The 27,846-nt window shown below is 46.2% G+C and overlaps 1 long non-coding RNA gene across 1 annotated transcript; it reads right to left on the bottom strand.

Annotated features, from left to right (window-relative positions):
* Positions 1-92: 92 nt before the first annotated feature.
* LOC143837295 (uncharacterized) lies at positions 93-27,278 on the bottom strand. The gene is made up of 3 exons (XR_013230948.1): positions 27,147-27,278; positions 9,610-9,827; positions 93-1,120 (listed from the first exon to the last, which is right to left on the bottom strand). It is a non-coding gene; the product is annotated as an uncharacterized LOC143837295 (long non-coding RNA).
* Between the last annotated feature and the right edge of the window lie 568 nt (positions 27,279-27,846).

The raw sequence follows: 27,846 nt of genomic DNA, 5'->3' as shown, positions 1-27,846 counted from the left end.
CAGCCCTGGTTTACTCCATACTGGTGAGTCTTTCCTTGATCAGCTACAGGAAGGGGGGGATGGGGGAGGCGCCACCATCCAACACAAAAGAAAGCAAAGCAAGAGCCCCATTTCAATGTTCTGGTTTGGAGACTCTCACTGCGCAGCAGTCTTAATAGAAATCTCAGCTTTTCTAGCCAGGTTGTGCCTTATGTCCAGTTCTTATTTGTTGTGGAAGTGAGATTGGCCTCTGCTGAATTGTAGGTTCTTTGAGGTTAAGAATGATGAGTTTGGGTTTTTGAGTTCCAGAATTCCTTTTGGCAGAATTTTCCTTTGGCCACTTCCCTGTCTGTGTTTCTCCCTGAATTGTGTTTTTGGGACCTAATGCTCTGCCTTCTGGGGCAGTCTCTCTTGGTCTGAACTATAATTTGTCTTCTAGCTTTAGGATCCTTGTCTTCTAGCTTTAATTTTTATATACTGTTTTGGGGTCTTAAAATTGTTCAGTAAAGAAAATCTGCAGAATCAGATTTAGATGGAATCAGAATTAGATGGAGAACGGGGAAATGGAGATAAAGGTTGCCAGCTTCCAGGTGGGAAAAAGAGATCCTTTGATTACAGCGGATCTCCAGGGGGCAGATATCAGTTCACTGAAAGAAAGTAGCCATGTTGGAAGAGTTTTGGCAATTGTACCCCCCCTGAAGTCCTTCCTTTCCCCAAACCCTGTCCTTCTTTTGCTCCACCCCTACAATCTCCATGTATTTCCCAACCTGGAGCTGTTCACCTTATGGGACTGGCTGTTGCTTGGTCCCGTAGAATTGTATTGGAGCCCAGCCACAGAACCTGCAACTGAATGCCTGCTTTGGGTGTGGGTTCTCTTTGGCTCCTGCTGACATCGAGTCATTTGCAAATGAGAGAAAATGTAACTGAATACAGATGTAGACCAAGTGGCAACTGAGCACTGCAGCATTAATTCAAAAGAAATTCCATCTAAACATCTGGAAGAAGTTCCTGACAGTTAGAGCGGTTTCTCAGTGGAACAGGTTTCCTCGGGAGGTGGTGGGTTCTCCATCTTTGGAAATTTTTAAACAGAGGCTGGATGACCATCTGACGGAGAGGTTGATTCTGATGCTGTTTCTGTTGGCTGCAGAGGAGAGGATATGCAGTAATGGGTTTAAACTACAAGTACAATGATATAGGCTAGATATCAGGAAAAAAAATGTTCACAGTCAGAGTAGTTCAGCAGTGGAACAGGCTGCCTAAGGAGGTGGTGAACTCCCCTTCACTGGCAGTCTTCAAGCAAAGGTTGGATACATACTTTTCTTGGATGCTTTAGGATGCTTAGGGCTGATCCTGCGTTGAGCAGGGGGTTGGACTAGATGGCCTGTATGGCCCCTTCCAACTCTATGATTCTATGATTCTATGATTCTAGCTGGTGACTTCTGGGCAACTGGGTTCCTTAGGACTTCTTATCACACAACAGTTTCACCATTTCTAATTTTTCAGCAAGCAGGACATTAGAGCAGTGGTCCCCAACCTGCGGGCCACGGCCCGGCACCGGGCCGCAAAGGCCATGGCGCCGGGCCGCGGCTCCCTCTCCCCGCCCCCCCGCAGTAAAAAACTTCCCAGGCCGCAAGCTTGCGGCCCGGGAAGTTACTTACTGCGGGAGGGCGGGGAGAGGGAATCAGGGCCGGGCTGCGCCCGTGCAGGCCGCGCCCGCGCCCGCGCCCGCGCCGGCCCAATCCGCGGGCGCGGCCCGATTTGCGGGTGCAGCCTGCGGGCGCGGCCCGCGGCCGCGGCCCGATGCCCTGCCGGTCCCCAGCCTAATAAAGGTTGGGGACCACTGCATTAGAGGGCAGAGATTCCAACATGGTGCCTGTGGGCTCCATGTTACCGGGATCCATTGGCTTCTTCCTAAACTCTAAGAGCCAATTCTGGACTCCCTTCCCCAAACTGGAGAAGGAGCTAATTGGGAAGAGGTCCAGGAGGCATCTCCTTTGTCTGTGAGAAGCACCAATGGGGGCAAAAGTGACTTTGACTGTAAGTTGGGCTTGCAACCTCTGAACATTTTGTGATTGGCCTAGCTTCCCCATGGGAACCATTTTGGGACATGATCCCCCCTGACTCTATAACATTCCTGGAATGCCCATAGATTCAACAAGATTAGGTTCCCCTGTTGTTTCTGACAAAAGGGAACTTTGACCCTCTAAAGCGTTGCCAGAGTTTAAAAATGCAGAGGGCGATGTTCCTGACATAAATATAGTAATGTAATATCTCCTTCTATACCCCCTGCAGGACATTCCCTGTATTCTGTTAATCATACACACTACAGAAGGTACATATTGTAATAAAAAGGCCATCCCGTGAAAGTTTTGTTGGGCTCTAAGGTGCTCCTGGATTCAAATCTAACTGCAGGCCAACCTCTGAATCTGTCTTCTGTATCAGGGGTAGTCAACCTGTGGTCCTCCAGATGTTCATGGACTACAATTCCCAATTGTAGTCCATGGGCATCTGGAGGACCACAGGCTGACTATCCCTGTTCTATATCATCCCCACCACTGGTGGTCTTTTTTAAGAGGCACATTTGATCGGTCTTTCTGCTCCCCCCCCCCCCAAAGAGTTAAACGGAGTCTTACTGGGAAACCCAACTGTAGGCCTCCCACCAAAGCTGGGCCCTAATGCTAAGGACACTGCCATGAAAACCAGTAACCCCATCATTCCATCTCCCCACCCCGTGACGCACAGCAAGAGAAAAGCTGAGATGTGGCATCGTAGCACTTTGCATTCCCTAGCAATGCCAACCTCTAGGTGGACCTGGTGATCCCTTGGAATTGTAGATCCTCTCCAAACTATAGAGGTCACCTCCCCTGGAGAAAATGGATGCTTTGGAGGGTGGACTACATGACATTGCATCAATATTTTATGGTCTTTTGTCTGTAGTGTCAACGGGAAGCCTAATAAAGTCCCGGGTTTAAACAGTTTGTTGCAATAAACATGACGGAACTGAGAACAGCAACAAAACCTTGGTATAGGATTGCTAACTCTGGGTTAGAAAACACCGGGAGATTTGGGAGATGGAGTGTAAGGGGGGGAAGTGTTTGGGGCATAATGCCTTAGAGTCCAGCTTCCAAGAGCCCATTTTCTCCAGGGGACATGAGCTCTGTTACCTGGAGATTAGTTGTAATAGTGGGATGGGAGATCTCCTCCACCCACCACCTGGAGTTGGGGACACCTTCACCTGCTAGCAGTCATGATTTCCATAACAGAGAATCCCGCTCTAAATAACTCAAAGCCACGTAACTGATCATGTGGGACTAGGATTGCCAACCTCCAGGTGAGGCCTGGATATCTCCTGAAATCACAATTCCAGGCAACAGAGCTCAGTTCCTCCTGGAGAAAATGGCTGCTTTCAAGGGCGGACTTTATAGCATCATACTCTGATGAGGTGTTGCCCCTCTCTAGGCTCCACCCCCAAATCCCCAGATATTTCCCCACTCAAAGCTGACCACCCTAGAGCATCTTCAGGCTGGCTCATACTTCAGAGCATGTGAAAAATGCCCTCCTAGAGCTGCCAGCTCTAGGTTGGAAAATGCTTGGAGCTTTGAAATGGAGCCTGGGGAGGGTGGGTTTGGGGAAAGGAGGGAGTTCAGCAGGGCTTTGAAGCAGTCCAGGCCTTCCTCTGAAGCAGTCATTTTATTAGGGGGGAATTGATCTTTGCACTCTGGATATCAGCCCTACCTGGAGACTGGCAACCCTATGCCCTCCCCTGCTGGAGCCTGAAGGACAGCTGAAAATACCTGAAGCTTCTCCCCATGGGAGGTTTTCCTCGCTAACCAGGTGGCTGATACCTGGTTAGGGTTGCCAATCTCCAGGAGGCAGCTGGAGATCTTCTGGGATTACAGCAGACCTTCAGGAGACAGCGATCAGCTCATCTGCAGAAAACAACCAGTTTGGAAGATGGGCTCTATGGCTTTAGACCCCAATGAAATCCCTCCCCTCCTCAGGTTCCACCCCCAACACTTCCAGGTAATTCCAACCAGAAGCTGCCAATTCTTGATCAGTCAAGATGGTGCTTTTCAGGAGACCTTTTGACAGGCATATAAGTTTTCTTTTTCAACTTAGCTAGGGATTTAAATTTCCGGGGGATTTAATTGCTCAGCTTGAGAGAACTGCTGTTCCAGTCTGACCAGGATCTTTGGTGGGGTAGGGAAGGGGACACGGGACCATCTACCAGCTCCTAATTTGAACATATCTTGGCATATGTCTGCTCAATTCGTCTAGTAGCACTTTAGTGCCCAACAAGGTTTTCCAGGTGTAAGCTTCCCAGAGTCAAAGTTCCCATCCTCAGGTGTGCTAATGGACTCAAATTGCTCTATTCACCCACAGACCAACATGACTGCCTTCGGAAATGATCTTCTTGGGATATTTTTTACCTACATAAACTGTTACCTAGGCCCATTCTACACACTTAGGATAATGCACTTTCAATGTGCTTTGGCAGCTGAATTTTTCTGTACAGAACAGGAAAATCTTCTTCTAAAATGCACTGGAAGTGCATTATCTATTGTGTGCAGAATAGGCCCTAGTGTGTTCTATTGCAGATTATTTTCTTGGATGGTAGCCTTGAGTCCATGGCCAAAAGATTCTCCATCCGCCAACACAGTGTTCCACCCCCGCTCAGAATCACCTCTTTCCGTAAGCCGGAGATGTTGCTCGGTTTCATGTTTTCCTTTATTAAATCTTTCCTTTCTCCTTTCTCTTTAGACTCGGGATGCCAACCACAAGGGAAACCTCACTGAGGCTCAGCAGAACTCCAGGATGGCACGGATCTTAGCCCACTCTGCGCTTGGTGTGGGGCTTGTGTTTGTTATCATATACATAGTTTTGATTGTGGTGGCCTATAATTAGTAGCTCGGAGGACACACGCAAAATCTTTGTCCGCCATGTTACCTCCCTGTTCGTCTTCTACTTCATTCGAAGTTTTGTTAAGAATTATGGATATGTACAAAGAAATCTTAGTTTGAGCCTGTATTCATGCGAATTGAAGAGACACGCCGTTCAGGAGGCATCAGGAACAAAGCAGCAACATACGATGTATTAGCAATATAAGACGTCAGATTCTTATGATCCCAGGACAGCCCACTGGAATCGAATCAAATCACTTATTCAAGTCATCGACCAGAATATCAAATAGCAGACGCCGTATTGGTACTAATGCTCAAGTGATATAATAATAAAACATAAACTGAATAAATCTTCCTTTAAACCATTGCAATTGCAATAGATTCATGTGACTAGGAGTATACAGTTAGCTGGTTAATACAATGTAATAAAGTAATAAAATGAACATAAGTGTATTTCTTCTTTTTTGGGTCTAGTCCAGGATTTTTCAAATCTTACTAGCAGCAGAAGAAGAGTTGGTTCTTATAGGCTGCTTTTATCTACCTGAAGGCATCTCAGTGGCTTATATTTGCCTTCCTTTTCCTCTCCCCACAACAGACCCTGTGAGGTGGGTGAGGCTGAGAGAGCCCTGATATTCCTGCTCGGTCAGAACAGCTTTCTCAGTGCTGTGGGGAGCCCAAGGTCACCCAGCTGGTTGCATGTGGGGGAGGAGCAGAGAATTAAACCTGGCTCACCATATTAGAAGTCTGCACTCCTAACCACTACACCAAGTTGGCTCTCTAGCAAACCAAGCACTTTTCGCCACTTTATTCCAAAGCTCACGGTTCCAGTCTAAGAGTGCTTTTATAAACTTGGTGGTTTTCTGGCTAGCAAGGAAACCTATTGGGAGGGGGCTATGAGCTCTTGCCAAATATGACTGTAAATCTCACATTCAGACGTCACATGTTCTGCTGTCTCCTATGTCCTTGTTCTGGCAGATACACATATGCTCTTGGAAAACATGCTGGCAGGGGCTCATGGGAAATGTAGTCCTTGGACATCTGGAGAGCCACAGTTTGGCCATCCCTGTTGTAAAGGGATCTTTTAAAACCCTTTTATCACCGAGGATCGGTCAACGCTTGACAATTTTATTGAGGTCCAGGGGGGGTAGTCTTTTGCTGAGGGACGTCACCGCCGCCGAAGCCCCTGCTCTGCTTGCTTTCCCACCGGCGCCCCTGACTTCCCATCACCAGCTGGGGGGCGCTGTCAGCAGCAGCTGTGCAGTGCCATGCAGAGGGGAGCCCCAGCCTTGGAGGATGCCAGACAGCACCAAAGGTGAGCTGGCGGCAGAGTGGCAGGGCAGCCCCCGGGGCAGCAGCGGGGGAGGAGGATGAGGAGGAGCCGCGGCCCGGTACTGACTGATCAACGGACCGGTCCCGGTCTCCGGAACGGGGGTTGGGGACCACTATTTTAAAATGTACTCTCAAAAGTACCAATGTAAAAACAATATAATGCAATATATTAAGTTCTCCTATTGGCAATATTGGTTATATTGAAAAGGTAAGGCATTGGTGATGAGCCTCTTGTGGCGCAGAGTGGTAAGGCAGCGACATGCTATCTGAAGCTCTGACCATGAGGCTGGGAGTTCAATCCCAGCAGCTGGCTCAAGGTTGACTCAGCCTTCCATCCTTCCGAGGTCGGTAAAATGAGTACCCAGCTTGCTGGGGGGTAAACGGTCATGACTGGGGAAGGCACTGGCAAACCACCCCATATTGAGTCTGCCATGAAAACGCTAGAGGGCGTTACCCCAAGGGTCAGACATGACCCGGTGCTTGCACAGGGGATACCTTTACCTTTACCTTTAAGGCATTGGTAGTAACGTTGAGGGGCAGTATATAAACTGGAGGAAGGAAGAATGGAAGAATGGAAGAATGGAAGAATGGAAGAATGGAAGAAAGGAAACTGGGGAGTTTTGGATCCTGTTTGGATCATGCTGTCTTTCCACCTTCAGAACTTTTAAACTTTCGCTTGTGCAAAGCCCAAAGACAGAAGTGGTTGTTGTTAAAGACCATAAGAGCTTAATTTTCTTTAAAGAGCTCTTAGCCATGGAGCCACGAGTGAATCCAACAATAATCAATAGGTTAAGCCCTGGGGTGAGTTGGGGGAAGCTATTTTAACCAATACAAATGCATGACAATCCACATTTTGGTCTGGACCACTACCATCCCTGTCTCAACCTGAACTGCAGCATTAGATATACTGGTTGGGACATGAGGTACTGTTCTTAAAAACTTGGATTGTATCCTCTCCACTTGGGAAGTGTTAGTAGTAATGCTCAGTGGTGACCCGTATAACAATTGGGCAAGGGCCTTGGAGTTAATTAACAAGCTAAATAACTTAATTATATATATCGACTGTCTTTGTGCCAGTAAAACCTCTGTATAAGGCTAACCCACTTCCCTCAGATCTCAGCTGTTAAGCAGGGTCAGCCTTGATTAGGATTTGGATGGGAGACCACCAAGGAATAGGGTTGTCAGCCTCTAGGTGGGGACTGGAGATCTCCTACCATTACACTTGATCTCCAGACAACATAGTTCCGTCCTCTTGGGGAAAAAAAATTGTTGACATTATATTCCACTGATGTCTCTCATCTCCCCAAACTCCAGCATGGTATAGTAGTTAAAGAGTGGCAGACTCTAATCTGGAGAACTGGGTTTGATTCTCCACTCCTACGCATGCAGCCAGCTGGGAGACCTTGGGCAAGTCACAGCTCTTTTAGAGCTGTTCTCACAGAGAAGTTCTCTTAGATCTTCCTCACAGGGTGTCTGATTCAGGTAGAGGAAAGGAAAGGTGGTTGTAAGCTGCTTTGGGACTTCTCCTCCTCCTAGTTTTGGTCAGGCTCCTCTTCAGGCCACTCAAAATCTCCAGATATTTCCACACTCAGAGCAAGCAACCCTATCAAGGAGGTTGAGACATGAAGGCATGCAATGACAAATCACCTCTGTTCAGCTCCTACCTTGAAACCCCCATGAAGGGTCGCCACAAGTTGGCTATAAATTGACCTTGATGGCACTTTTCACTGCCCAAAAAGTAAACACCTCTTAGGTTTTCACCAGAATGTTTTGTGATCATGAACATTGCGATGCGGTTGATGAGCTGGCGACCACCAGGTGTTATGAAAGAGGAAAACCATTTTTGGAGAAGAAGGTTTGTAATCAAACCACTAGAAGTTTTGCAATGCAAGAGGTACAGAGGGATTAAAATAAATTGAGACTGACTGGCTGAGCTATCATTTGAAAAAAAATCTTTGAAATGCCACTTGGGATGAAAAAGGGTTTTCCTCTAATTACTTTCAGGACAAAAAAAAGACATGTTGTTGGGATATATAAGGTGCCATAAAGCTCGAGGATCACTGAGTCCCATAGAAATCTGCCTGTTTGTTATGGTCACCTAACAAGGTCCCTGACAGGATCCCATTATCACAGGTTCTTGCCATAATATTTTATTATTTCATATTCTGCATTGTGTTGATCTGTCCAGATGCATGGGGCTGTTTCTTTGAGGCTTGCTTGTAGTGATATGAGTGACGTGCTTTTTGTATGTCCACACTGTGCACTTGGATTCATTTATTCATTACTGTCCAAAGGGTTGGGCCTGTGCTTTTGGTGTCTGCTGGGAGATATTTAAGAAACGTTGCTTTCTTAACGTTCTAACCCCGGGGAAGTATGCAGTTAATTTCCAAAGCAATCCCTCTGAGTTTCCTGGCTATCTCTTGACCTTGGATGGCTGGGACTGAGGTCTTGATATGTCTTGGCCAGTTTGTTTAATCACTTTTGCAGGCTTGTGGCATGGCAACATCAAGTTGTATCACCTGGCATTTTGTGTGCCAAAGGGTGCCTGGGGGCTGGGCTGTGGAGCAGTCATACATGTGCTAACTTCAGTTTTGGCAAAGAACCTCATGCTTCTGTTTCCTTCAACCAAGAGTCTGCTTATTGGGGAAGTTCTGGGCACTGACAGTCCCTTGGTAATGATGGGTAATGTCATAGGATAGTCCAGTCTTGTCAGATCTCAGAAGCTAAGTGGGGTTGATTCTTGGATGGAGAATCTCCAAGGAGGACTCTGGGGAGAAAGGCAATGACAACCCACCTATGCTTCTCATTTGTCTTGAAAGCCCCTTGCTGGGGTCACCTTAAATTTGTTGCAAGTTGATGCCATGTACATACATAGCAACAACCCTCATCTTCACAGCAGAGGAGGAACTCGACTACTTAACCATACAACTGACATGTCTTAAAATGTCTATCGATTTTCTCCATGACCCAAGTAGGCTTGCAAATTTCAAACAGGCAAAATACAATGGCCTTCCCTCCTTACCCCTACTCTGAGTGAGCAAATGGATCCCTCTAGCTGAGTGTGAACTGTTTCTGAGCATGAACTCAGGGTGAGTAAAACCTTTTGCTGTTTGGAGACCTTTTTAGTGGAAAGATGTCAGAGAGTGAACATAGGACTTGCTCTTTGAAGGCCATCTCCTGACTCCTTCTTTGTTGGCTTTTACACACCTATTAAATAGAAGAATTTGTTTGATCTGCACTCATTGACTATTGTTCTGGGTGATACTTGGGAGTTCTCCAGACTGAAGAAGGGAGGACATACATTTTTGAAATAAATATACTATATTGCAACCTTAATGTTGGGATGCTGAAGTATGTCTCCAGCAACTTAGGACCCCATTAATAGAAGACAGGAGCTTACAGTTGTTGGTCTTCCAGAAGAACTGGTTGGGCACTGTAGGCTTTTGGAGTAGGTAGACCATGGTTTTGACCTGGTAGAGTTCTACTTTTGTTCTTATGGTGTTACTGGACTCAGATCTAATTGTTCATCTTCATTGTAGTCTTTTCTGGTCTCTCTTATTTTTGGTGATTGCCACTTCAGTCTTTTTGCCCCTGGTGAAAGATTTTATTGTTGTGGTTCTGCCAAGATACAAAATATAAAATCATAGAATAATAGAATTGGAATGACTTCCAGGGTCATCTAGTCAAATCCCCTGCACAATGCAGGAACTCACAACTACCTGCCTACCCACAGGGACCCCAATTTCAAGTCCAAATGATCCCCCACACCAAAATCTTCAGAATCAAGCATGTCCTGGAGGAAATTCACCTACCATCCCATAGTGGCAATCAGCAATTCCCTGGGTATGCAAGGAAGAGCCACAAGAGACAAATATTGGCACATCCCTTCCTGTCACCCACTCACAATCTACCTTGCATAAAATCAGCATTTCTGTCAGATGGCTATTTAGCCTCTGCTTAAAGACTTCCAGAGAAAGAGAACTCACCACCTCCAGAAGAAGCCTGTTCCACCGAGGAACCACTCTAAATGTCAGCAACTTATTCCAGATGTTTAGCCAAAAATTATTTTGAATTTATTTCAACCCATTGGTTCTGGTCACTCCCTGGGGCAACAGAAAAGAACTCTGCTCCATATTCTATATGACAACCCTTCAAGTATGTAAAGATGGTTATCATATCAGTCATCTTCTCTTCAGGCTAGACAGACCAAGCTCCCTCAACCTTTTCTCTTATGACTTGGTCTCCAAACCCATCACCATCTTTGTAGCCCTCCTCTGGGCATGCTCCAGTTTCTCTACATCTTTCTTCAGTTGTGGTGCCCAAAACTGAACACAGTACTCCAAGAGAGGTCTTACCAGAGCGGAGTAAAGCGGTAACATCACCTCATGTGATCTGGATGCTATACTTCTTTTAATACTGCCCAAATCCTGTTTGCCTTTTTAGCTATTGAATCACACTGTTGACTCATGTTCAGTGTCTGGTCTACTAAGACCCCCAGATCCTTTTCACACACACTACTACCACTATCCTATAATGATGCATATGATTTTTCCTACCTAGACGAAGAACTTTACATTTTTCACTATTAAAATTTATTTTAGCCCAGTTTTCTAGCATGTCAAGATCATCTTGTATCTTAATTTGGTCTTCTGGTGTGTTGCTACCCCTCTCAGTTTAGTGTCATCTGCAAATTTAATAAGTACCCCCTGTATTCCTTCATCCAAATCTTTTATAAATATGTTGAACAACACAGGGCCCAGGACAGATCCCTGAGGCACTCCACTCCTCACTCCTCTCCAAGAAGATGACGAACCATTTCCAAACACCCTTTGGAAGCGATCTGTCAACCAGTTCTCGATTCACGTAACAGTAATAGGATCCATACTGAATTTTACCAAATTGTTAACAAGAATATCATGTGGAACCTTATCAAGAGCCTTACTGAAATCAAGGTAAACTATGTCCATAGCATTCCCCTGATCTAGCAAGGTAGTAACTTCCTCAAAAACAGAAATAAGGTTAGTCTGACATTACTTGTTCTTGAGAAAACTATGCTGACTCTTAGTAATTACAGCCATCTGCTCTAGCTGCTCTAGGACTGACTGATGATTTGTTCTAAAAATTTGCCAGTTATATACATCAGATTGATGGGTTAGTAGTTACCAGGATCCTCTTTTTTCCTCTTCTTGAAGATGGGGACAAGATTTGCCCACCTCAAATCTTCTGGCACTTCACCTGTTCTTCAAGAATTGTCAAAAATAATGGCCAGAGGCTCAGAAATTACATTTGCAAGTTCTTTTAGTACACATGTCCAGATGGGTAGCTAGATTAACCTGGTGCAGGAAAAGGAAATGCTGAAGTGCTGTCATCTACCAAAGCTAATGTCAGAATCAAACCTTTGTTAGCCCTTTAGGGACTGTAAAACTCCTGTTTACATCTGGATAATGAAAGAGAATCTTTGGGGTTTGCTTACATGTGTTTCTCCAGACAGAAGGTTCATAAGAACATGAGAAGTGCCATTTTTAAAGTCTTCTGAGTTGGCAGCCATCACCACATCCAGCTCTTAGTGGGGAGGTATATGGAGATTTTTGGGGTGGCCCATGGGGAAAGAAGGGTTTGAGGAGGGAAGGGACCTCAACAGAGTCCGAAGGAGCCACTTTCTCTGGGGGAAAAGCTTTCTGTAGTCGAGAGTCCTGAATCTCCTGCCCTACAACTTCCTATAAAAATCCTATTAATTCCCGCTACATCTGGAGAAAGACCTAGGGGGAGGGGTCTAGATCATAATGCTTAGGTTATGAACCTAGAGAACGTGGGTTCTTGCATGTGGACCATTATGGAGATGATGAATGAAACCTTTTTGAAAGGACCAAGTGGCATGGAACAGTTGCAAAAGCTTACTTCGAAGAAACACACATCTTTATGTATTTAGTTGTACAACAGCATTTCCTTCCTGAACTGTGCTTTGGTATGCAAGCCAAAGTATGTCCCACCCTCACCAAGAACAGAAATGGGGAAGCAGGTGAGGAAAGTCAGAGTGATCTCAAACATATGCCTGCCTTTGGGTGTAGGCCTGTAGCCATGGGGGGCGGGCATTGAAAAGGGTGACATCCCAACTCAAACGTGCCCTTATGAGCCATACCAGTGGTGGGATAATAAAAATTAGAAAAGGTGCGCTGCTAGAGCTCCTGGCACTGTTGACGGCATCAATAGAACAGGCAGCTGTTGGCCTCAACAGAGCTCAAAAAGAATGCTGCCAATGCTTCTCTCTGAGAAAGGAACCCGTTAATGTGTGCACTGACCAAGGCATTTTCATGCCTCAAGACCAGCCTGCCCTGAGGGCTGCCATCCAATACCAAGCTCTCCAAGCTGGACACACTGCATCTGACCTCCAGCAACAGCTAGCAGCTGCTGCAGGAAGACTGCAAGGGTTTAAAACTGTGTTTTAGTGCTGTATTTTCTCTACCCAAAGGAGTCTCAAAGCGGCTTACAATCGCCTTCCTTTCCTCTCCCCACAGCAGACACCCCGTGAGGGAGGGGAGGCTGAGAGAGCCCTGATACTACTGCTCAGTCAGAACAGTTTTATCAGTGCTGTGGCGAGCCCAAGGTCGCCCAAGCTGGCTGCATGTGGGGGAGTGTGGAATCAAACCCGTCTCGCCAGATTAGAAGTTGGCACTTCTAACCACTACACCAAGCTGCCTTACCCAACTGACTCACCAAGCCCACCAACAACCATCCTGTGAAGTAACTGAGGCTTGGAGCACCAGTAGGGACTTGAACCTGGGTCTCTTAGGACCAGCACTTTAGTTACACAGTTGCCCAATAGCTCTTGGTGCAGCATGGAATCTCTTTTCTGCGGTCTAAGCCAATTTAACCTGTATAGTAACTCTTCTACCACGTCTTGTTTGGAGCTGAAGGGTTTGAAAACGTGTATTGTCTGTTATTTAGATTCAAGTGTGTGGCTGTGTTGGTCTGTAGTAGCAGAACACCGTTAGAGTCCAATGACAACTTTAAGACCAATGAAGCTTTAGTCCAGCTTTCATGTGCATGCACATTACTTCAGGTGCTCATCTTTTAACATTGTTTATATATCATTAAATGTCAACAATGCCTTTTTGTTGGTGTAAAAATAAATGATCATGCAAGACAGGTGTATTTAGCTTCTATAAAAAGTTTATAAAAAGAACTTGAGGAAAAGTTACCTGAAGGTTAAAAGAAAATAACCTCCTGACGAGCTGAGCTTTCTAGGCCTTCACCATGCTGGCTTCTTCTTTGGGATACCAAGGTGGCTAACAAAATATCCAAAACAGACTTCTGTAGAGTCTCCAATCTTCTATTATTTCTTTATACTTTATTGTTCAAAGCAGTCCCAACGTGTTTCGCCCACTAGCTTTGTCAAGGGACGTTAAATGTATTGTTTTCAGACAAACTTCAGATTAGTAAATATATGTCTCTTAAACAGAGCATAAGGTCGTTATAACAACAGCTGCTCGTAGCTTATGGCGTTCCAGAAAATTGAAGACTCTACAGAAGCCTAGTTTGGATATTTTGTTTGCCAGCTTGGTATCCCAGTGCCTCAATACTTGATTTGTATTTGATCCTTCACTGGGTCCTACCCTCTTAATTTATCATTTTGGCCTCCACTTTGAGCATCAGAGTGAGACCAAAGATACAGGAAATTGCACCATAACCTCCTCCCCCTGTGTACATGTTTGGTGTGGTGGTTTGGTTGTAGTGGTTAGGAGTGCAGATTTCTAACCTGGCATGCCGGGTTCGATTCTGCACTCCCCCACATGCAGCCAGCTGGGTGACCTTGGGCTAGCCACAGCACTGATAAAACTGTTCTGACCGAGCCGTGATATCAGAGCTCTCTCAGCCTCACCTCCCTTACAGGATGTCTATTGTAGGGAGAGGAAAGAGAAGGTGACTGTAAGCCGCTTTGAGCCTCCTTTGGGAAGAGAAAAGCGGCATATAAGAACCAACTCTTCTTCTTCTTCTACATGATAGAAAACATGTTATCAATGTCCAGTACATTGGTCAACCAATAGTAAATCCTAAAGCTACCACACAGGATTTCCCTTTCCTGGTAGGAAACAGCTACTTGACACTTAATAGATCCTATTCTAATTAGCTAAACAGGTGAACCACAAAACAATAGTTTAACTCTTTCATGGCTCATATGATGACACTTGCTAAACTCCAACACCTTCTATTCTCTGCATAGGATGAATGGATAAATGTACACAAATCTGACATCGAGCATCCCAAGACTGAGAAACCTGTAGAACAACGGTCCGCAAGCTTTCGGCCACTGCAGACCGCTGCTCCGGAGTGGGGGGAGAGGGCGGCCCGGGGGTCCGCGCACGCGCGGCAGCCCCAGCGCAAACGCGTATGCATGGACTGCTGTGCACGCGCATTTGTGCCCGGCAGGGGCGCAAACGGGCGTGCGCGGCAGTCCGCGCATGCGCGTTTGCACCGCCGCCATGCCGGCGGCCACGGCTCCCCCTCCCAGCCCCTCCGGGCCGCCAGCAAATCGTGCCGCTAAAGCGGCCGATTAGCTTGCGGCTCGGCAAGCTTCTCTTCCCTCCTCTCCCGAAACAAGAAGCTCGCCGGGCCATGAGCTAATCGGCCGCTTTGGCGGCCGATTTGCTCGCGGCCTGGCGAGCTTCTCGCTTCGGGGGGGGAGGGAGGAAGGAGCCGCGGGCCGGCGCCATGCCGGGCCGCGGCCCGCGGGTTGGGGACCACTGCTGTAGAATACTTCATCGCTCCAGGACATTTGATAGGTGACCTCAAAGTAGCTGTTTTATTACAAGGGAACTTCAAGAACACACTGAAAGGGGAAATTGCTGAGGTGCAAGTTCTTACAGTACTCAAAACAATTGTGTTGCATCATTGAACATTTTTAATATTGAATTACTAGTAATCTTTTTATTAATATGATCATACATTTGTTATCTTTGAGCTTCAAATGCAAAATGTAGCTTGATAAAGCCTGTATTATACTTGAAACCAGGATCCAGCCAGTGGTTGGCTGCCATTTTGATTCCTTGGGAAACTTTGCCAATCTGTGTCATCAGGGAACTCCCTTGTAGCAAAATCTGCCTTGCTCATTTGCTCCTGAGAGGAGAGGGAACAACATAGCTACTTTTGTATGTAAAGATGGACGTTTATCTCTGTTATGCTTAATGGCATCTCTCACTTATTTCACATATGTAATCCTCGTGAGGGGATTTTTATTTTTATTTTTCGCTTTTTAGCCTACCGCTCCCAGGAAGGCTTGTGGCGGGTTACATTCAATAAAAAATCCCAGTAAAATACCCCTAAAAATACAACAATACCTAACAATAGCCAACATCCAAGACATACGCCGCGATCTAAAAAAAGCTAAAATGCCCCCTTAAAACCAACTCCGGGGGTGGGCATGGAAAACAATCTCAAGCTGCCTGTAGAATAGTCCAGGAGGGAGTCCAGATCTTCCTGGTGTCCTGGCCTCAACTGTAGACCTGGCGGAAGAGCTCCGTTTTGCAGGCCCTGCGGAATGCTGAAAGATCCTGCAGGGCCCGCAGCTCTTCCGGGAGCTCATTCCGCCAGGTAGGGGCCAGGACCAGATAAAGATGAATGTGTTTTTCTCTGTTATGTTCAACATTTTTTTTGGTAAAATGCAGTTTGTAAAAAGCTGAATGTAACGGAAGGTACACATGATTAAAGAATCCATTCATCTTTACTGATTTAAGAGATTTTTGACACAGAGTAGCATCCTATAGGTTTCTTTTATATTTGTCAATTCATTTGAAGGGCAGCTGAGAGATTGGCACATACCAATGCATTATAGTACAGTTCTAATCCATTCATGTTCTACTCTGTGCCCCTTTTTATCCTTGCAATAGTCTTGTGAGGTTAGGCTGAGAAAAAGAGGTTGAGACTTACTATGTCCACTCATTGATGCCCACAGAGGGCTCGCTGGATGCAGACATGACAACCCAAGCAGCCTGTTGGCTGGGTGCGCTGCTGGCATGCAGTGCACATGGCATCACGGTGAGGCGGGACCTGTGGCGCCTATAAAAGGCAACACATGCACGGGTACCGGGCCTCTTGCCCAGAATGCTGCAGAGAGCGGCTTTCCTCCCGCCCACCCTGTGTTAATACAGCCTTTTCTATGTTATGAGGGATCATTTCACTGTTGATAATGCATCACAGTTGCGGGTTTGCATGGGATGGAGCCTGTTGGCAGGGAGTCCCGTGGGCGGTAGGACTCCACGAGGTTCGGGCCTCCCTAGGAGGCAGCATGTAAATGAGTGTGGCTGACCCTGATGGGCAGCCAGGGGCTTGTTTGCTAGGTGGCCAGCGGGTAGCCAAATGAGGTGGACATTCATTGGCTCCCCCACATATGTCGCTTCCAGTAGGGCAGATTTCAGAAGGCAAGGGGATCTGCTATCCCTGCTGGGAATGGTGAGGATTCCCAGGGTGCCTCTGGACTCTGAGGGTTTGGTGCAGTCAACTGACTGCTAGGTCAGGCTCCCTCTCCCATGCTGTGCCAACTCTCCCGTGGGGAGGCAATAAAGCTGTGGCCATGTTCATACCCAACATTGTGGTGTCGCATCTTATTCCAGCCTAAATGCCCTCTTGCAAGTCAATGTGTGGCTGGTTGCACACCATCCAATGATCTTTCAGAATGGAGTGATTTGAACCTGGATCTCCCAGATTGTCTGTTGTGGGGAGAAGAAAGGGAAGGAGACTGTAAGTTGCTTTGGGACTCCTGGTATAGAAAACTCTTCTTCTTCTTCTTCTGGAATTCAAGCTACACATTGATTTTTTTGAGCAATTGTAGCCCCCAAAAGAGCCTCTTGTGGCGCAGAGTGGTAAGGCAGCCGTCTGACAGCTTTGCCCATGAGGCTGGGAGTTCAATCCCAGCAGCCGGCTCAAGGTTGACTCAGCCTTCCATCCTTCCGAGGTCGGTAAAATGAGTACCCAGCTTGCTGGGGGGTAAACGGTAATGACTGGGGAAGGCACTGGCAAACCACCCCGTATTGAGTCTGCCAAGAAAACGCTAGAGGGCGTCACCCCAAGGGCATGACTCGGTGCTTGCACATGGGATACCTTTACCTTTACCTTTTAGCCCACAAAGGGTAATCTACATAATTGTCTGTGCATGTAACAAAAAATACATTGGCATGAGTGAGAGAGCTATAAGAACAAGGATATGGGAACATAGATCATGGATCAAAACTAAGCAGATAGAAGTGAGGAATTTTGTAGGTACTGGGCACACAAAAAATGGCTTTAAATTTTTGGTTCTGTCAGTGTTCCATCAATACAGGTGCAACAATTTGGGTGTCAAATAAATGTCCACTGGTCCATCAGAGTCAGTATTATCTTCTCAGACAGAAAGTGACTCTCCAGGGACTCAGGCAGAGGTCTCATCACCTCCAGGCTATTCCTTTACACTGGAGATGCATGGAATTGAACCTGTGACCTTCTGTAAGCCAAGCAGAGGCCCAGTTTCTGATCTCCAGCTGAACAATTTTCAGTGACTTTTGTTTGTTTGGGAATGGTAATTGGTGGGTGAGAGCATGGCTCTACTTTTTTTTTTAAATAATTTTATTGTTTATTATTATATAAAGCATTTACAGAGAAATTGTGAAGAAAAAGCGACCAGTTGATATGGTTTGCCATCTCTTTTAACATAGATATTTAGTTCCCATCACATATTATTCCTAATCTAGAAGTTTTTACCATTTTTCTTAGCCAAGTGATTGTTAATACATATGAGAGTATGATCTGTTATAAGAATACATTCTGTTATTATCTTAAATGATATTAGGTCAGTCTCCTTCATAAATTGGCCCTGACCCAAGAATTACTACTGCCGTCTTGTTAATGCCTATGAAATATGGTTTGTCATCCTCTTTTAGCATACATATTGACATACATATTCAATTCCCATCGCATATTAATCCTGATCTAGGAGTTATTACCATCTTTCTTAACAAAGTAGTTGTTGATACATAGGAGAGTATAATCTATTATAAGGATATATTCTATTATTGTCTTAGATGATATAAAGTCAGTTCCCTTCATATATTGGACCTGTCCTAAAAGTTACTGCTGCTATTTTTCCCACAGGAAGCCAGGAGAATACTCCATTGTTCAGCTCATCTTTCAGGTGGTCGCAGAAAATGAAATTGTGTTTTTTTCCATAGTAGAGTGTTTCTGATTGTCCTTCTGTCAGGGCCAAAGAAATCTCTTACTTGATTCTTGCTTGTAGTCGCCTTTGAGGAGGCTCTGAATCCTTTGTCAATCTGGATCTCTTCCTCTGGTCGCACAGGAATATCTCCTGATAGCTTCCTAGTTGCTGTCGCTTTTGAATAGACTCTTTTTATTTTGCTGATCCAAATCATTTCCTGCTCTGAATAGACTTCCAGGTTTTTGGTACTTTCCTTCCTTGAATCTGTTTTCCCAGGTTCTTCAAAGGTACTTTGGGTTTTTACATCTCTGGCACTCTCTCCCTCCAGTTGATTAACTTCCAGACATTGAAGTTTCACTTGATTTATTGTTAGCTGAGCTACGTCATCAGCTGGTCTCTCCGGACCATGGGCTCCATCCAAAAGCTCCCCCTTAGTCCCATGAATTTCCTTTTCCAGCTTATTGACTGCTTTCAGTATCTTTGAGTTTCCTTTGCATAACAAATGGAAAAGCTGTGCCTTAGTTAATTCTTCCATAGTTCTAGGCAGTCACAAACTATAAACAGAAAGTCTCGTGAGGTCTCGCGGGAGCACGAGCGATCCCAAATTATCAGTTTGTCGATCTCCGTATCAAGTCAAATTCCCCCACTGAACTTTCACCAATAAATCTTCAAAGCACTCTCTTTGTTTGGTTAATGGGTATAATTAGCTGGGAGTCTCTCACTCGGCTAAAGAAGGAATTCGCCTGTGAATTGGTTGAGGGGGGGGGGGAGGAAAGAGCTTGTGGGAGAAGAGAGAGAAAAGCCAGAAAGCTTTCAATTCTTACTGTTGCAGATTCCAGCTTCTGTCAGCTTCTGCTCCTGTCGATCTGGTAAATGATGGTCTGGGAAGAATATAAGGTCAGCTGGTCGTTTCAAGCTTGTAAAGTTGTTTGCGACAAAGACGCCATCGTGACCTTGAGCACAGGCCGCTATTAATCCGGGGAGTTCGGTCCTCCTATCTCCCCACAGATCTGTAGGACCCTCAGGATGCCGTTCCCGGTTCCTGGGGCGACCGGTGAGCAGATTTGCGTATCTGCTCAGGTCAGCCAGGTGCAGAAGCTCCTGACCCTCGGCATGGCTTAAGAGCTGAACAGAAGTCCAGCTTTTTTATGGTGCAATCTTCAGTCGTCTTCCCGGCATGGCTCTACTTTTGATGAGAGAACGGGAAAATGTAATATCCATAGCAGGAAATGTATTTTGGTCTTTCCAAATGGCATACCTCTTTGGAAACAAGAGTAAACCTCATGTCTTGTGAAATCGTGTAGACCAGCCTTTTTCAACTTTTTTTTAACCCTTTTACCCCTGAAACATTCTTCAAGCTTCGAGAAACCCCAGAAGTGGTGCGATTGGGCAGCATATGCGATCGTGCAGAATATGATTGGGAAGCATAGCTGGGCACATGTCCACCTGGGGTCCCTTCCCTTTCCACCCCCTCCAGGCCCATCACTGGCCATTTGGGAAGGGGGGGAAGGGTTGATATGACCACTTGTTGTCATATCACCCAATAAATGTTTAACAAATTAAAAAATATTTCTAAAATTAATTAACTCCCACCCATAACTCCCAGGGCCATGAAGAAACCCCAGGGTTTCATGAAATCCTTGTTGAGAAAACCTGGTACAGAGTGTCCTGTAGTAAATATGCAAAAAGCAAAACTTCTGTTCTTTGGCAGGAGGGCAGTTTCGTCCTTCCGTCTTCTTCCCCAAACTCTCACCTATTTTGTCAATCTTTGAGGCTGGTTCTTTGCACAATGCCTTGCCCAACCATTTGCTGGCTCTTCCTTATTTCTGGCCTGGATAGGTGGGGGGGTTTGCTCTACCCAGCCTCCAAAGGGCTATATCAGAAGGTAGCAGGCTGAGGAGCAGAACATATTGAAGAAGACCAGCCTGCATCCAGGAGAAGAGAACAGAATATTCGGTGGGGAGTAGCAGGAAGAAGGCAAAGAGACCTTTTCACTATGGAACACCTGAATGACCAAAAAGGTGCACTGGATCTGCCACCGTATTCTGAAATAGAATCCTCCAATCAAAAACCACCTCTTGCTGATGGGCCAACAAATCCCCCCATGCTAGCCCAGAACCAGCCTTATTACCCTGCAGTGCCTGGCCAAGGGCCTATTGTCCAGCCTCCGATGCACACCACTGTTGTTGTTACTGCTGTTCAGCCCACCAATGAACCAGACCACCTGGCATATTCCATCTTCACCATGCTTTTCTGTTGCCTGCCTCTGGGAATCGCAGCCTTGGTTTACTCCTTGCAAGTGAGTCTTTCCTTGATCAGCTACAGGAGGTGGGTCACCATCTGACCCAAAAGAAGGCAAATCAAGGGCCCAGATTGATTATTCTGGTTTGGCTTGTTAAGGCCTGTAATACATTTGTTTTTGGTTTTCAGTAGAATGGAGAATCTCATTGTGCAGCATTCTTGATTGAAATATCAGCTTTTGTGTCCGGTTATTTATTGCAGAAGTGAGTTTGGCTTTGGCTACATGTAGGTTTAGAATTGATGGGTTCGGGTTTTTCAGTACGGCCACATCCCTATTTGTGTTTTCCCTTCAACTCTGCTGTTGGGAAGAAATTACTTGCCTTCTGGGACAGTCTCTCTTGTTCTGAATTTTAATTTTCAATCCTTTTCTTTTGCCTTTAATTTTTGCAAACTGTTTTGCGGACTTAAAAGTTGCTCAGTAGAGAAGACCTGCAGAATCATCAACAGTCCATTAGATGGAGAACAGGGAAATTGAGATACAGGTTGCCAGCTTCCAGGTGGGAAAAGGAGATCCTTTGATTACAACGGCTCTCCAGGGGACAGGTGTCAGTTCACCAAAAGAAAGTGGGCATGTTGGAAGAGTTTTGGCAATTGTGCCCACCCTGAAGTCCTTCCCATCCCCAAACCTTGCCCTTCTTTGGCTCCACCCCTACAATCTCCATGTATTTTCCAACCTGGAGGTGTTCACACTTTGGGGCTAGCTGTTGCTTGAAGTTGGGTAGAGTTGTATTGGAGCCCAGCCACAGACCCTGCAACCAAATGCCTGCCTTGGGCTGTGTTCTCTTTGGCTCCTGCTGACATGGAGTCCTCTGCAAATCAGAGAAAAATGTTACCAAATACAGATGTAGGACAAGTGGCAACTGACCACCACAGTTTCAAAAAAACTTTAAGGGCATATAAAAACACCATCAAAATAGGGGCAATTCATAATTATCTGATAGTAATTACATAGTCTAAATCAGTGGTCCGCAACCTTTTTTAGGCTGCGGACCGGTGGGTGGGGGAGGGCGATCCGGCGGCCGCGCATGTGCGGCAGGACTGCAAGGCGAACAAACCGGTCAGTGCTAGAGGAGATCAGCCCTGACTGCTCCTTAGAAGGCCAGATCCTGAAGATGAAACTCAAATACTTTGGCCACCTCATGAGAAGGAAGGACTCCCTGAAGAAGAGCCTAATGCTGGGAGCGATTGAGGGCAAAAGAAGAAGGGGACGACAGAGAATGAGATGGCTGGATGGAGTCACGGAAGCAGTAGGTGCATGCTTAAATGGACTCCGGGGAATGGTAAAGGACAGGAAGGCCTGGAGAATCATTGTCTATGGGGTCGTGATGGGTCAGACACGACTTTGCACTTAACAACAACAACAACAAACAAACAACAAACAACAACAACAACTCCTCTTGAGCCAGACTACCACTGCCTCCAGACATTTGGCCAGGGAGCCTGGGGATGCTGACAGATGGTCACTCATCAGCAGAAATATCTGGATGTCACCAGCATATTTGTGATAACCGAGCCCAAAATTCCTGACCAGTAAATAACATTGGGGAGAGAATAGTTCCCTTTGGGACTCTGCATATTAGGGCTCACTACTGGGATATTTTCTGCCTTGGAGGAAAGACTGGAGCCATTTTAGAGCTAGGCCTTGAATCCTTAGGTTGACAATTGCGGAATGTGTATGGATTGCTCATTAATGGCTCTCTAGTGCAGTGATTCATGGCCTATTGTGTTATCTGCACATCCTGCGCAAATCCCTGTTTTTGTTTGGCTGTAACCTCCAGGAAGTCGTTGGAGATGTGGGATTCAAACTGATCTCCAGAAGACAGAGATTAGCTCATCTGCAGAAAATGGCCACTTTGAAAGGTGGACTCTATGGCATTAGACCCCATTGAAGCCCCTCCCCTCCCTCCCTCTTCAGGCTCTACCCCAAAATCTTCAGGTATTTCCTGTCAATCAAGATGGTGCTTTTCAGTAAATCGGTCAACAGGCATATATGTTTTCTTTTTTTTCTTCTCAACTTTGTGCTGGAATTGCAATCAGCAAGTAATTTGGTGAAGTCTGCCCCGAAGGGCTGTTGTTAAGCTGTTTAAGCAGCTGAGCTGTATCTAAGTGCTTGCTAGTGACATCAAGTGGTCAGTGGACAGGTTGCAATGGAAAAACCTCAAAACCATGTCCTGGGGATTCCCTTTTTAAAGTTGGGGGTGCCACCAAATTCCTTCTTCTTCAAGAAGAGCAGAAAGAGCTCGGTGTGCCTTCACTGACATTCGCGAACAGCCACCATTAGTCTCAGCTCTCCATCTGCTGATGTGCGGGATGTAGTCCTGTCTGCAATGCAGGCATAGAGGCTTGCAATGTGGTGCTTTTGTAACTACTCTTTAAGTTTTTGTACTCTGCTTCAATAAGGAGACTGAACCAGGTGACTATGATATGTATTGGTAAATAATCTTTCCCAGTAAAGGTCGCTCTCTTTTAAACCTCAAAGCAACTCATACTTTCAAACACTTTGTCACACTGCAGCTTTATTTCTCTTGGGGGACTCAGGACCAAGCCAAGTCCCTAAGTTCCAACATTACGTTTCCTGGGGGATTTCATCAATGCAATGGCAATTGCTTGGCTGGAGAAAGCTTCAGTTCTAGTTTGACCAGCATCTTTGGTTGGGTAGGGAAGGAGACATGGGCCCATCTACTGGTTAAGTCTTAGAATATGTCTGCTAGGTTTAAGGCTAGTAGCACTTCAAAGTCCCACAATAATTCCCAGTTGTAAGCTTCTCAGGGTCAAAGCTTCCATCCTCAGATGTGCTACTGGACTCAAATCTAGCAGGTATTCTACTGCAGACCAACATGGCCGCCCTCTGATACGATCTTCTTGTAAAGTGTTATCTCTTGTGTTCTTTTGCTGACTGTTTTCTTGAACCGTTGCCTTGAGTCCATGGCCAAAAGATTCTCTTTCTACCAACACAGTGTTCTACTGCAGCTCAGTGCAATGGTTGAAAAGGTGCCTCATTCACTCTCTCGGTGGTGGGGACTTGCCCTCCTGCAGTGGCCTTTTACAATCTCCTGCCAAACAATACCTGTGTAGATAGATACCTTTGAAGGGGAATCTATTTTGCACCTTTTCCTGGAGTTTAACCTTGGCCGTTGCAAAGGTTCACGGTGCAGTAAAAGGAAGAAGATAACCTCTTCCCTCATGCTGGTGATTTTGATTGATCTCCTGTTTTCCCTTATCCATTCTTTCTTTTCTCCTTTCTCCTCAGACCCGGGAGGCCAATCTTGTGGGGAACCTCGCTGCAGCTCAGCAGAATTCCAAGATGGCGCGGATCTTAGCCCACTCTGCGCTCGGCGTGGGGATTGTGTTGATTATTGTGTGCATTATTGTGATTGCAGTCTGAGGTGTGAACATTTTAAAAGCCACTTGATTCCTGTGGTGAGCTTGCATTAATACAACACGATGAGATGACAGGCAGTTAAAGAGGCATTAGGAATGAAGCATCAACACAGAATGTATTAACAACGTGAAATATAAGATTCTTATGCACCCGGGTTACCCCGCTCTCCTCAGATTGAAGCTGCTGTGCAAAGTCTGCTGTGGTTAGTATTTGGATGGAAGGCCACCAAGGAAGATGGTTGCCAACTTCCAGGTGGGGCCTGGAGATCTCCTGCCGTGACAATTGAACTTCAGACAACAGAGATCAGCTTCCTTAGGGGGAAATGGCTGCTTTGGAAGGCGGTTTCTCCTCTCCCCAAATTCCGCACTCCCCAGGCTCCACCTCATCCCAAGTCTCCAGGCTTTTCCCTGTTCAGAGCTGGTAACTATACCGAGGAAGTCGAGGACTACAACACAAAGCCAGTCCTCTCTCCAGTCCTTGCCTCGAAACCCCCAAGAAAGCTCGCCATAAGTTGGCTGGGCCTTGGCAGCAAATTTCACCACGCAAAATAAAGAATTCTTAGAGACCTTATCAGAAAGTTTTGTGGTAATATGAGTTTGGTGTAGTGGTTAGGAGTGCGGACTTCTAATCTGGTGAGCCGGGTTTGATTCTGCACTCCCCCACATGCTGCCAGCAGGTTGACCTTGGGCTCATAACAGCACTGAGAAAGCTGTCCTGACAGAGCAGTAATATCAGGGCTCTCTCAGCCTCACCCACTTCATAGGGTGTGGGGAGAGGAAAGGGAAGGCGACTGTAAGCCGCTTTGAGCCTTCTTTGGGTAGAGAAAAGCAGCATATAAAAACCAACTCTTCTTCTTCATCAGTAATATCAGGGCTCTCTCAGCCTCACCTCCCTCACAGGGTGTCTGTTGTGGGGAGAGGAAAGGGAAGGTGACTGTAAGCCGCTTTGAGCCTCCTTCGGGTAGAGAAAAGGGGCATATAAGAACCAACTTTTCTTCTTCTTCTATTGTGATGCGGTTGTTGCTTACGGCTGTTATGGAAGACTTGTAATCAAAGTTCCAGAAGAGATGAAAGGTACAAGGAACAAAGAGGGATTAAAATTGTCACAGACCAGCTGGATGAGCAACCATTGGCAAAGAAGGGCTCCTGTGCATCTGACTGCCTTTTGTACTTGTAATTATTATGCATATTGTTGTTTAATATAAGCAAGAAGCTTCCACAGAAGTTACTGGCATTAAACACCTTTGAAACGCCCCTTGACTTGAATTGCTGTAGTAATTAACGCTAGAATGAGTCATTGGGATATGTAGGGTCAGGCCCAGTTTAAGGATTTGCAGAGTCCATAGCAGGGCCTTTGCAGAGCACACCTGGCCCTCTTACTTGTCTTGAATATGTAAAAGTGGGGAACCCTTCCCGAGGATAGTAGAAATTTGGAAGCAACTGACAGCTTTGCTTTGCTGAAAATGTTTCCTTGAACTTCAATAGCATATCAGTAGCTCACTATTTAAGAGCTTCTTGTGGCACAGAGTTGTAAGGCAGCGACATGCTGTCTGAAGCTCTGACCATGAGGTTGGGAGTTCGATCCCAGCAGCCGGCTCAAGGTTGACTTAGCCTTCCATCCTTCCGAGGTCGGTAAAATGAGTACCCAGCTTCCTGGGGGGTAAACGGTAAAGACTGGGGAAGGCACTGGCAAACCACCCCGTATTGAGTTTGCCATGAAAACGCTAGAGGGCGTCACCCCAAGGGTCAGACATGACCCGGTGCTTGCACAGGGGATACCTTTACCTTTACCTAGCTCACTATTTACCACTATAATACAAAGAGTCAACCTCAATTTGTTTGGGGGGGAATCTTGGCAAAGGAAAGCATGATGGTAGTCCTCACATTCATCCTTGCTGTTTCTCAAGCCTTGGTAGGGCACACAAGTACAATGCCCCAATATCTAAGCATGGTCTGCATGCATGCTCAATGCGAGATGTGCATGCTCACTTACTAACAGAGCATGAGTATTGTCCTTTTTCATTCTTGTGGTCTGCAAGTCACACAAGTATGAAGGCCCCTAACAGTCACAGTGTGAAGCGTCCCTATAGCAACGTGGGGCCCCTGGAGCTGGGGGGCCCATACATGTACTACAGTCAAGTGATTTATAATCTGATTTTTATACCGGCCCTCCCTGCAAGCGGACTTGGGGTAATTAAAGCATCATTAAAGCAATTTAAAACACAGCTCAACTTATCCATCTTTCTCTCCCCCCCCCCGACTGCCTTTTTGTCTCCTACCAGACCGACTATGGAGGAGGCCAGTATGATATCCATTTGCCATAACCTCCACCATAGGACTGGCAGAAGAGCCATCTTGCAGCCCTGTGGAACTCGGACAGCTCTGTCAGGGCCTGGATTTCAACTATTAACTAATTCCACTAAGTTGGAGCCAGGGCAGAAAAGACCCTGGCTCTGGTCGATGCCTGGCAGGCATCTTTGTCAGCCTTACCCACCTCACAGGGTGTCTGTTGTGGGGAGAGGAAAGGGAAGGCAAATATAAGCCACTCTGAGGCTCCTTCAGGTGGAGAAAAGTGGCACATAAGAACCAACTCTTCTTTTTCTTCAGTAATATCTGGGCTCTCTCAGCCTCACCTACCCTAAAGGGTGTCTGTTGTGGGAAGAGGAAAGGGAAGGCGAATGTAAGCCTTCTTGAGACTCCTTCAGAGAGAGAAAAGTGGCATATAAGAACCAACTCTTCTTCTTCTTCTTCTTCTTCTTCTTCTTCTTCTTCTTCTTCTTCTTCTTCTTCTTCTTCTTCTTCTTCTTCTTCTTCTTCTTCTTCTTCTTCTTCTTCTTCTTCACCAGGGATCACCAAGAAGTTAGTATTTGCAGAGTGCATGGTCTCCGGGAAACATATTGGGGGACGCAGTCCCTCAAGTACACACTGGAGAGTGGCTGTTATGGCATTAGTCCCTTCCAAGGTCCCTCCTCCCAAATCCAATCTTCCCCATACCCCCCCCCCCATATCCTAGCCTGGAGTTGACAGTCTGACCATAGCCCCCCATCATTTGAGCACTCTGGCTTTTTCTTTACCTTCTGAAAAGTTTCATCCTGGTCTGTGTCTTTATGATGGGCTGTTAAAATTCCAGGCGGTGATTCAATTGTCAAGGTTTTTCATCTCCTACTCTTTCCTTGTTGACGTTACGAAAAAGAATAGAATCAGAGTCCCAATTACGTATCTGACAAAGTACTCTGGACTTTCAGTTGGCCTGGTTGAGTTGACAAAGGAAGCTGCCAGATGGCTGGCTGCCCAGAGATTGCCTGTTATGTTTGCCAGTGCATGGGAGCCAAACCAGCAGGGGCTTCCCCCTCTGTCCATTTTCCAGGTCTTTGTCAGGAACCAAGCTGTTGAGGCCCAGCGAACTCACACATAAGACATCTGGGTGAAGTTTTAAGCAAAAGTCTTTACTGGGAAAGTCACAATCCAGAGTCTGCACTTTGCATATGCTCACAGACAGAATCCTTGACAGAGTCACCAGGGTGGCATAGCTTATATACCTGGGCCGTGGGAAGGGGGCAACAAAGCTGCCTGGGGTGAGAACCAGGCATTCATGCAGGAAACTGGGATAAGAGTTCTCTGATAAGGGAAGGTGTGAAAGCATTTCCAACATCTGTTGTTTTGCCTAACCAGGAAGAACAAACATACATGGAGGGAGATAGGGAAGAGCCGTGGAAGCGGGATGAGTCTTTGAAATGCATAGCTGAGGCAAGGGGAGGGGTGATGCTCCTAAGC

This window comes from Paroedura picta, chromosome 5 (assembly GCF_049243985.1).
Source record: "Paroedura picta isolate Pp20150507F chromosome 5, Ppicta_v3.0, whole genome shotgun sequence".
NCBI classification, from domain to species: domain Eukaryota; kingdom Metazoa; phylum Chordata; class Lepidosauria; order Squamata; family Gekkonidae; genus Paroedura; species Paroedura picta.
This window is presented reverse-complemented; position numbering and strand designations above follow the sequence as displayed.